Source organism: Melozone crissalis, unplaced genomic scaffold, assembly GCF_028551555.1.
Source record: "Melozone crissalis strain CALT ecotype California unplaced genomic scaffold, PUWL_Pcris_2 ptg000004l_1, whole genome shotgun sequence".
NCBI classification, from domain to species: Eukaryota; Metazoa; Chordata; class Aves; order Passeriformes; family Passerellidae; genus Melozone; species Melozone crissalis.
Genome location: NW_026535782.1, coordinates 24812739 through 24823073, shown reverse-complemented (window position 1 = coordinate 24823073; position 10335 = coordinate 24812739).

Here is a 10335-nt window from a genome sequence, read left to right as displayed (position 1 = left end):
CAGAAAGCTGGCTCTCAAAGGAGAGAAAATTAAGCTCTAGTGAGAGCAGTTCTCTTCTTGTCAATATTCTGTATCCTTTTTGCTAAGAAAAGCACATATCCCCTCTTCAGCTATGGCGTCAGTAGCTCATTCACTAAGATATTAAACCAGACAATAAATGGTATCACAACATCTGAGCCAAAGCTTATTTTCAGAACAGATCACAGTAGCTGCTGTGCCTGTGTGAAGTGTCTTTGCTGGATCAGGGCCCTTGTTCCATTTAATTTCAGCTCAGTTACCTGAGACCTCACCTCATTCTCAATCACTGTGTCCTGCCACAATACTAAAATGTTTGTATTGCTCTTCATAATTCTTCAAATATTTTCAAAGTCTTACTCTTATATACTAGCCAGAAAATGTCTTTCCTTTCATCTTATATCAGACTAAGCAGTAAGCCTTTTTAATTCTTGTTTTCCAGGATGTATTCCTGGTGAGTGAAACAAAATAAGAAGAGGGACATAGGTTCAGTTCTTCCCAGCAGCACACTGCCTCACTGGAGGTAAAGCTGTGTATCTCCTGGGGTGGCCAGGAAGAGAAGGCAGGAGGTAGCTCTTATAACTCTGATCCATCTCCCTTCCTTCCCCCTCACGCACCCTGTTGAGGAGCAGAGCCCAGGAGTGGTAATTCCAGCACTCTTGGCTGTAGTATTCTGGCCCATGGAGAGGAAGTGCTCCATGCCCCCTTTACTGCACCTGTGCAAATGTCACACTACCCTTAAACCTTCCTGTCACACTGTGCCCCAAGAAATTACCCCAGCACCAAGTCAGAGTCAGCCTTGCCATCCTTCTGGATTCCTGCCTGTAGCTTGGACCTGTCACACTGACACAAGATATCCACAGACCTCTCTTCCCTCAATTCAGCCAGGAACAGGGCTCCTGCCTGTCTGGGAGCTGGAAGAGCAAAGGGCTGGAGGCCAAGCTGGTTGGATTCCAGCTGGGGACTTCAGGAAGTTCCATTGCCTGAGCAGCCACCTCATGGGTAAGATTGAAGGAGGTGGTGGTGGTAGTAGGCATGTCATGGAAGCCCAGGTCAAAATGCTGCCTTGTCTGAAATTTTGCAGTGCTGTGGAAAGTGGCTTAGATGATGAGAATTGAAAGTTCTTGATTATTGAAAGTAATAAAACCAGTAAAAAATACCAAAATCTGTAATTTTCTTCCTTTGTTTTTAGTCCTCATAAAGAAGAAACTAGAATTGACTTTGAGAAGAAAGCAAAGAATTAAAGTTGTACTGCTCAGACACTTGGACTGAACCCAGCCAGGCATTGAATAAGAAGCCACATTAAAAAAATCTCTTCTGCATAATATATGACAAAAAAAGAAATGTGATTCAGCATGGTTACTAACTTTAATGAAGAAGCCAACACATGTGCTTTAAAGAAGGAAATTATCAAGTATAAAAAATATTTAAAGAGAGGCAATTCCACCCATAGTCCTATGGCAAAGTTTTCAAAGCTTATTGCATATTATATTCAGTCCACTGTACCCTGTAATGTTCTCAAGATGAAAGTTGTCTGATGATAAAAACATGAAGTAGATGAGGAATAAAGTCTTGCAATTCAATTTATAGAAAGAGAGAGTCATGACTGCTTCTGAGTTCTTGATATTTTTGGCTTTATGTACAGACATACAGCAAAGTCTCCAGTGTGCTTTTGCCTAAGCCTGCTTAAAGTCTCCATGCACAAGTATTAGCTGAACTTTTGGAAATGAATATTCATTATGTTTCTTCCTTGTCCATGATCCTTGGGGAGCTTGTAATGAAGGAGCATGTAGGAGAGAAAGGTAACTTAGTTCTCTCTTTCTGCAAGAACCTCATAAATGGCTTCAAAGCTAGATACAAATGCTTTGTGCTCAGTGGCTGATAAGTTTAACACCACTGTGTTCAAAGGCTCCTTCTGAAAGTTAAGCTTCAGCTCACAGAGGGGGCAAAAGTCTCATTCTATGTGGGTGTCATTAATTATGGCAAATACACACAATAATCTCCCCTTTTGTTGATGACTCATACTTTGAGGATAAATAAGATAATTTTCCTCACAGTACTAGGTAAGAAGAAGAGACTGCAGTGCCTTAGCTAAAAGTTCATTAGGATATTGGTGTAGATTTTTAAAACTGAGCATACAGTGATGTATATGCTTTATTCCAGCATCTTTTCATGTTTTAATAACTTCCTTCTGTAGTGTGAGGAATTAAAGAAAAATAACAACCTTTGAGGAGAGGCTGCAGCATTAAACAAATAACAATTCCCCTTCACTTTTCTCCTGTGCTGCCCTCCCCTCTATGTATTTTCCCTTTTGCAGCGCATTTGCCCCTCCATGGGCACTCGCCTGCCATTTGACCTCTCCATGTATGGGATAAGCCCAGTCACCAGGTCTGTAAAGTCAGTTCAGTCCCTCTTCTGACTCTTTCTGGCCCATATCTCTCCAACCACACCTGTACCCTGTCCTCTTCATTCACTGCCTGTTACAAAGGACCATCCTCCCCTCAGAGGAAAGGAAGTGTGTTCCACTGTGTAGGGGTAAATGAGATTTCCTGCTAATTGCACTGAGTTGAAGCTATCACTGCAGCAGCTGCCATTCCTGCCTCAACAGTGCAGCAGCCATGAGTAGGGCAACATGTCTGTGCTGCTTTGCTGGCCTGGCTGGTCTGGTGTGCAGAGGCTCAGCCAGCTCTGCCAGGTACAAATCTGCAGAACCAGAGCATCCACCAACCCAGGGGTGTTGAATACACCTGTGGGCCAGTGTCACTCTCTGCTGGGCTACCTTAGTTGCAGGGAGGGTCACAGCAGTCACCTTTCTCTGGTCTATGGCACAGAGTGAGGCAGAGCATGATAGGGAGCAGGGAGTTTTGGCTAGCTGCAGGCTGATGCTCTGAGTTAAGGTGACAATGCAGGTGCACCCAAAGTGTCCTCCAACTGTCTGGCTAGGAATGACAAGCACTGAGGCAGAGTGGCACAGACTTTGTTTATCAGAGGACAGGGAAGGGGGCACATGGCCTTCTGTCTTTACTGAGAAGTGATGGCGCTAACCAGTTGATTAATGCAAACTCCACATTTGAGAAACAGTTCAGAGGAAGCAATAAACCTTTGAACATAAGGAGCAATGGAGATACTTTTTGTCTGTGGTATTTACAAGGCCCTTACCAGAGCACCTCCTGGGCTTCTGAAGCTCTTTAAGTGGTGGTCCTTGCTGAGGCCTGGTGACAAGAGATGAGTTCTTCAATGCTCTGTTTAGGAACAGCAGTCAGAGGCACAGAAGTCCTGTCTTCAGTTAGTTAGTGCTTTGGCCTCAGGAGCACAGCAAGCTGTCACTGTGTGGCATCTATTGCCCCCTACTATCTTCTAGTTCCCATCATCCAAGAGGATAACTTGGAAAGGTTATCCTCTTTCAAAATCTCCTTTCCATGAATGGTCTTATAAGTTCTCTGGTGATACACAGCAGCTCAGCATTAATTTTCATGATACAAGAATGAAAATTCATTGAGGAGGAAAAGGAAGAACAGGGAGGATTCCTCGCCTACAGTCACCCAGAACAGCTTGCTCTCCAGTAGTCTAACTTGTCCACAATCTTGAGGAAGGCAATATAATCATAATCTAGCAGATGTACCAGGAACAGAAAGGAAGGATACATTTTACATCAGCTTCAGAACTAATTGTCTGAAATAGTTAGGAAAGCTGGCCCAGTGTTCACGCTGTGAGCTGTTCTTTCCTTTCGTCTTGGCATGGCTTGTTTTGATTACCTATCCTGAGCAAAGAACTGCATACATTAATTAGGAACAAAATGTCATCTCACTAGAAAACCAGCTGCCATGTGGTAAGTTGTGCTGTGGAACAACATCTATAACATAAATGCAGATTTAGCTGTCTTGATGACAGAAGCTGAGAGAGAGCTGGCACAATTGAACAGCTACAAGACAGCCCAGCTTGGATTAGTAGTACAGCTGTACTTGGTATGTGTAAATTATGGAGATCCTTTGGCAGAACCCCAAACTGTTGCCAAATCTGGGTCTCTCTCCATCATCCCAATCTTCCTCACAAACAGCTACAAGACTCGCCCCCATGCTTAATTTGACCTTGTTTGTGAAACAAAATGTCTCCATTGTGAGAAGGTTTAAGTTTTTGCACACAATGATTAAAGCTGGAGCTTTGCCTCCTCCTTCAATGGGGGCAGGTTTGGGCTCTCGAGCAGTGAGCCATGAGGGAGTGAACAGGATGATCCAAGAGAAATATGCTTGGTCCTTGATATGGCCAAGGCTGGAGGCCAAGGACTTCTAAGCATTGAAGTGTGTCACTGGTAGATTACACATTTAGCAGGTTTAGAGCATTAATCTCTAAAGAATACACAGCATGAGGAATATTTGTAAAACGAGGAAATCTACTGAATTTCTCTGTTTATATCATATAAATCACATACAGCTGAAAAATAGTAATGATAAACAGACTTTTCAACCAGCTTTTCCTCAATGGACATACAACAGCAAGGTATTGTGGTGGTTCCTTAGGGGCTGAGAGCAACATGCTGTGAGCACCACGGCTGGGCCAGAGATACATCCTTTTCCTCCAGCTACCTATGCACAGTCTGATCTCATCCATCATTAAGCCCAGTTAGTAAACCAGCAGAAAACAAGATTAAAAAAATAAAAATAAATTTTAAAATTTCAGTGCACTGTTACGCATACTGTTGCTAAGATACAAGAAATGCTTCTGAAAAGTTTCTCCCAGAAAGGACTTTATATTTTTTCTTCCATTTCAGGGTGACTTGACTTTTCCTCCAATGAATGTCATTTAAGAGATCCTGCTGAGCAAGAATTGAATCTGAATACAAAAGCTTAAAGCTCGCTTTCTTTATACTGTTATCAATACAGTCCTGCTTCTTTCAAACAGCTCAAACTGAGTGTTTCATAGAAAATTTTATTTTAATTTTTTTTCTGTGACCAGATTAAGATAAAAATGCCTCGGGAAGTAGAATTGATGAGCAATATAGGTGGTGTTTGTACAAGAGTCAAAGCAGTATTTCTGAGTGCACTGAGTAGCACAATAGTGTCTTCTAAAACAATGGTTCAAAAATTACAGACAAATAAAAGAGCATTTGGAGTTTTGACTGCCTGACCTGGTTGATTGATAGATACAGGAGCCTGTTTTGCCAGCAGAACAAAACCACCAACTCTACTAACATTTCAAGTTCCTTTTGATATTCATGTGTAACATTAAAGATCGCATGTTGTTGATTTAATGATATTCTATAAAATCTAGACGTCTCAGTGCCCAACCAGGATGATAACTAGTTCATTGTCACAATGCTGAACCTACAGTATCAGACTAAAGTTTGTTTTTTTTAATAGAGCACATAGTTTCTAAATGTTCACTTAAATCTCTGGGGGCCTGACGTTCTGTCTTGACCAGGAATAAAAAATAAACGAAGACAATGAAAAGCAAGCGACAGATGAATGTAGGTTCTAGAGTGGCTTGACACCATGACAGCTCCTCCTTTATTTTTGTAAGTATGCTGGCTCATGGCCCCTGGGATTACTTGTCAATAAAGTATTGACTCCCTGCATAATTCCTTTCATTAGTCTTATTTAAATGAAAACAATTCTCTCTTTTTTTTTGCCATGATATGTCACATCATGTGGTGTTAGAAAAGATTGCTCTTCTCTAAGTAAAATGGAGCATAAACAGCAAAATGTAAACTGAGCACCTTCCACTAGAGGCAAACGTACATAAAGAATTTTGAGCATTCCAATTAAACTGCATTTCTGAAGTTTAGCTTATAGTGTTTCCACTGAGAACATCAAGTGCTTGGGCATATGGCATCACCATTAAATTATGACACTTGCCTACATTACTTGTCAGAATTATTAAGTCTGAGTTAGCTATGGATCTCCCAGGGTGATCTGCTGCATTATACAGAGCAGAGATTTCAGGAATGGCTGCTTCAGGTTTCACAGCTCAAAAGAAAACAGAATGTGTTTTTTCAGAAAAAGGTCCAATCTTGATTTAAATATTTGCAGTACTAGAACAGCCCCCAAAACCCAGACAATTTTTTTTCTGGGGGCAGTCACCAAGGTCTACAGAGCTGGCTGAGATTCTTCTCCACAGCAAACAGGCTGTTTGTGGCCAAAACAGTCAGTGTAACCTAAACAACTATTGCTTTTTTTATTGCACAGACTTTTCTCTTCTCCTTTGCAAGATGAAGTTTTGGCAAGACTACAATACTGGATGCAGTATTTTTCAAATCATGATTTACAATGCTGAAGAATTTCAAGGATATTTCATTCTGTCTTTATGAGTCTTTTGTTTAAGTTACTGATGTTGAAATCCCTCACAGTGATCCTGATTTTTCTCCCTGCATGTTACCAACAGCTGTTTATGTACTGGTGTTCATGTTTACCAAAGTGATATACTAGTCTGTGGCAAATATCAACATGCAAGGCTCTTTCTGCCTTCACAGAGCAGATGTAACCATGGATATTTGTTTTCAAGCTGTTAGTGACTTGGAGAGAAATGGTCACATGCTGTCAGGCACATGGTGTCACTCTTGGGGATGCTCTGTGCAGGGCTGAGAGTTGGACTTGATGACCCTGCGGGTTGCTTCCAACCCAGCATATCCTGTGGTTCTGTGATTTGATGTTTGACACAGAAACCTACATAATTTTCCTTTTTGTCTTCTCTGTATTTCTTCAGCAGGCTGTGGGACACTGTTAGTCTTACCATCCAAATCGTCCTACAGGTCTGAAAAGCACTAAGGAGCTAGAATTTATGTTCTTAAAGCTTCAATTCCTCTTGAAAATTATTTCTTTGTTTCATTTATATTCCTTGGCATCTGGGTCAGTTCTTGTTGTTGACATCCTGAGTTCAGCTGAAATTTGTGCTGATTTTTACCTTTTTGCCAGGATGCAGTGGGAACTGGGACAGGGGAGTAAAGAGTCAGGAGTGTCTCCAGCACTGGCTGTGCTGCACCACCAATTTGCATCCCACAAGGACTTACTGTGAATGGGTTTAATCTTTCTCTGATACAGAGGCACAGAGGAAGTTTCAAAGTGGTCTCAGTATTCCCCTGCTTCCCACACTCCTCCAAGGGCATGGGCTGTGCAGGAGGCCATGGCACACAGCAACCAGCACAGCCTCTTTTGTCAGCTCAAAATACATCCAGCCCTGCCTCAGCCAGCCCTGGGAGCCCCTGAGCGCCCTCCTGTATCTGCTCACCTCATATGGGAGGATTTGCTTTGCTGTTCCTAGCAGAACACAGACCCCAGAAGATCTCTCCTGCTTGACTGGTAGCAATGTTCTCACAGTGTCCAGCTCCAGTGTCTGTGCTGGGCACCCTGTGTGCATCTGACAAGGCAGGGGCTCTGCTCTCCTCTCCTCATGGCTGATTGTGCCCCATCCCATGAGCACACCTGGTCAGCAGTGCAGCCACTGCTCAGCCTTACTGCTGTTTAGTTTAATTTAACTGCTTAGTTTTCAGAAATGAAGGTTAATCTCAGGCCTTATTGAGCAGACCTGCCAGATCTGCCACATTTGATCTGGTAAAGTCTTTGAGTCAATATCTGCAAAAGCCTTCTGAAATAAAAAGCTTGAATTTATTATCTAAATATGTATTAGACAAACAAGATTTACACCAAATTATGCACAGAGAGAGGCTTTCCAGAAAAAGACACGTAAAAAATTTCCTTTGAAAAGCACCGTATCATAAAGTGCTATTTCCCTCTGTGAAGAGGTGCCATATGAAAAGTGGCCTGGCTGCACATCTTTTTTTCTAAATATTCATAATAGAAATGCTCTCTGTGAAAATCTAAAAAGAAATCCAGATCATCTTCAATATTACTAGCTTATACCAGTTTGTAACCATTGAAAGTATGTCTTTCCTACTCATCCCATACAGAAAACCCTGTAGTCCAATATCCTAGCAGTTATGGGAATTCCCAAAAGGACAAAATTAGTACAAAGAAAATTCTCTCCTGATGTGTATTTTCAAATTTTTACATCCTATTCATAAAACAGTTCTAAAGATACTCTTCATGAACTAGAGTGGTTCCAGCAATAAGCCCTCCTTATCCTGTCTGACCCAGCTGGCAGGGTTGGCCTGTGTTTGTGTTTGTTAAAAACATGAAGGCAGAGAACATAGCTCCCAGCATTTGGCAGAGTGCTCTTGATACCGTGGGCATGTGTCTCACCAGCTTCCCAGGAGCTAAACACTGGTAAATGTGATCATGAGAGGAAAATTACAAACCTGACTAAATGGTTCCAGCCACCTGCTGCTTTGAGGAAGTCATTGTTCTTAATAAATAGAGACACATTCAAATATCTTTTAGGACAAAACAGCATTTAAGGACACAAGGGGTTGCTTCAGTTGTTACCTGTCTGTGCATGATCCTCACTGAGCATAATAGCACTCTGACTTGTCACAGCTGCTCAGGACATCTCAGGGAACACCTCTGGACAAAGCAGGACATGGGTGCTTTTCTGCAAGTCCCTTCCCATTCCCATAGCAAGCTGCTGCTGAGGAAAGGTCATGGACGTGAGATAGAGAATATGTTACCAGTGTGGAGACAGAGGATGCCTTGCTGTGTAGAAGCAAATCATTCATGTATGGCCTGGGGGAAAAGGAGCTGAAGAGAGCTGAGAAAGGGAGGGGTTGAGAGATAGTCCTGTAACTACCCAGAACAGTAGTCCAGAATTGCCAAGTGCCCTCTGCCATTCTCCTTTACAGTGCTGCAATTCATTAACTGGCATGGCTAAATTTTTGGGAGGGGTGATAAAGGAGAATAGGTGCTACCAAGCAGTGATGCCAGCTCCACATCTTCTGAGAGTACTCCTGTGTAAAAATTCCCACATGCATTTACTAAGGGATACAAAGAGGGGACTTGGAAGCTGACTCTAACTGCACTTCCAAAAATGGAGAACTCTGCTATTTTCAGGAGATAATAGCCATTCTGTGAGATAAACACGATATAGTGCCCTGATTGTTCCTGTCTTGACAAATGTAGCTCTTCTTGAAATGAAAAGGGTTCTACCAGATCATTAAACCACATAGTTGTCTCAACTTGCTTTAATTAAGGATTGGAGTATTGCTTTTTTTATTGCTTAAATAAAAAATAGTTACAGCTCTGCTCTCTGCAGTTTGTTTTTATTTTATTTCTCCAGCAAAGCAGTTATTTTTGTGAAAACTCAGCAGGGCAGGGTAAGAAAGGAGCAGTTCATCTACTTTCTATGAAAGAAATTAAATGTGATTTTAAACAAGAAGCGTCTAAGAACTTTTTTCCTCATTTGTGATTCTGCTTTTATCAGGAGAAACACAGACCAGAATTACTAGCCGTAAGTACAACAGGAACAAGAAGCTTGGATGATGAACTGGGAATGGATGTAGGAGCACAGCTGGCATCTTCTCTGAGGTCACACTGCTCCCTCAGAGACTTGCTGTGAAGGACATAGAAGCCTGTGGTATCTACAGAGCTGCCCATGTGACAAACTGTCCTTCTGTTCCATGTACCGACAGATAATCTGGACTGATTAATCTAAAGATATTGTGTTGTGAAATTTCTAGCTTTTCCTTTGTTGTTCCAATTGTAGTTTGACTTTCTTGTGCTTACCGGGGATGTTTAAATTATAACAGACCCGCTACTGGACCTGTGATGCAGAACTTCTTCATTAATTGAGTCAAAATTTCTTGCACAGAGGGTGCTATGATAAGTTAGTAATGCCTGTTCTGGATCACTGGCTTTCTCTAAATGCCTTTAGGTTCACTGCAGCCTCAGTGGATTCAGCTTTCACTAACCAGCAAGGGATGATGTGGTAAGACTAGTCTTTAGTTACTTTGGTGAAGAGAAACACTTTTGGAATGATTCCAGTATGACTTTTCCCCAGAATCTCTTGGAAATCACATCTGGCAGAGGTGAAATTCACATAATAACTGCATTGAAACAAAAGCTCTTCAAGTTTCTCCACCTGAAATTACATGAATAGCAGTCAGCCATGAAAAGCTGCCACTGACCATTAGAGGAAAGAAGGATGCCTGGGAAAGGTAGGCAGCACAAGATGTATTGGCTGTGGCTGGGATAGAGTAAATATTCAACATAGCAGCCCCTGTGATGTGGTTTGGGTTTGTGACTAAAACAGTTTACACCACCAATATTATGTCCATTAATGAGCAGGGCTTGCAGTGTTGTTGCTGTCTCTCTTTCCCACACTTCCCCTAATGAGTAGGATGGGATTGGGTAAAAAATCTGACCCTATACTTGACCCAAACTGGCCATAAGGTATTTCCTGTGATATCATGCCATGTTCAGCACTAAAAAATGGGAG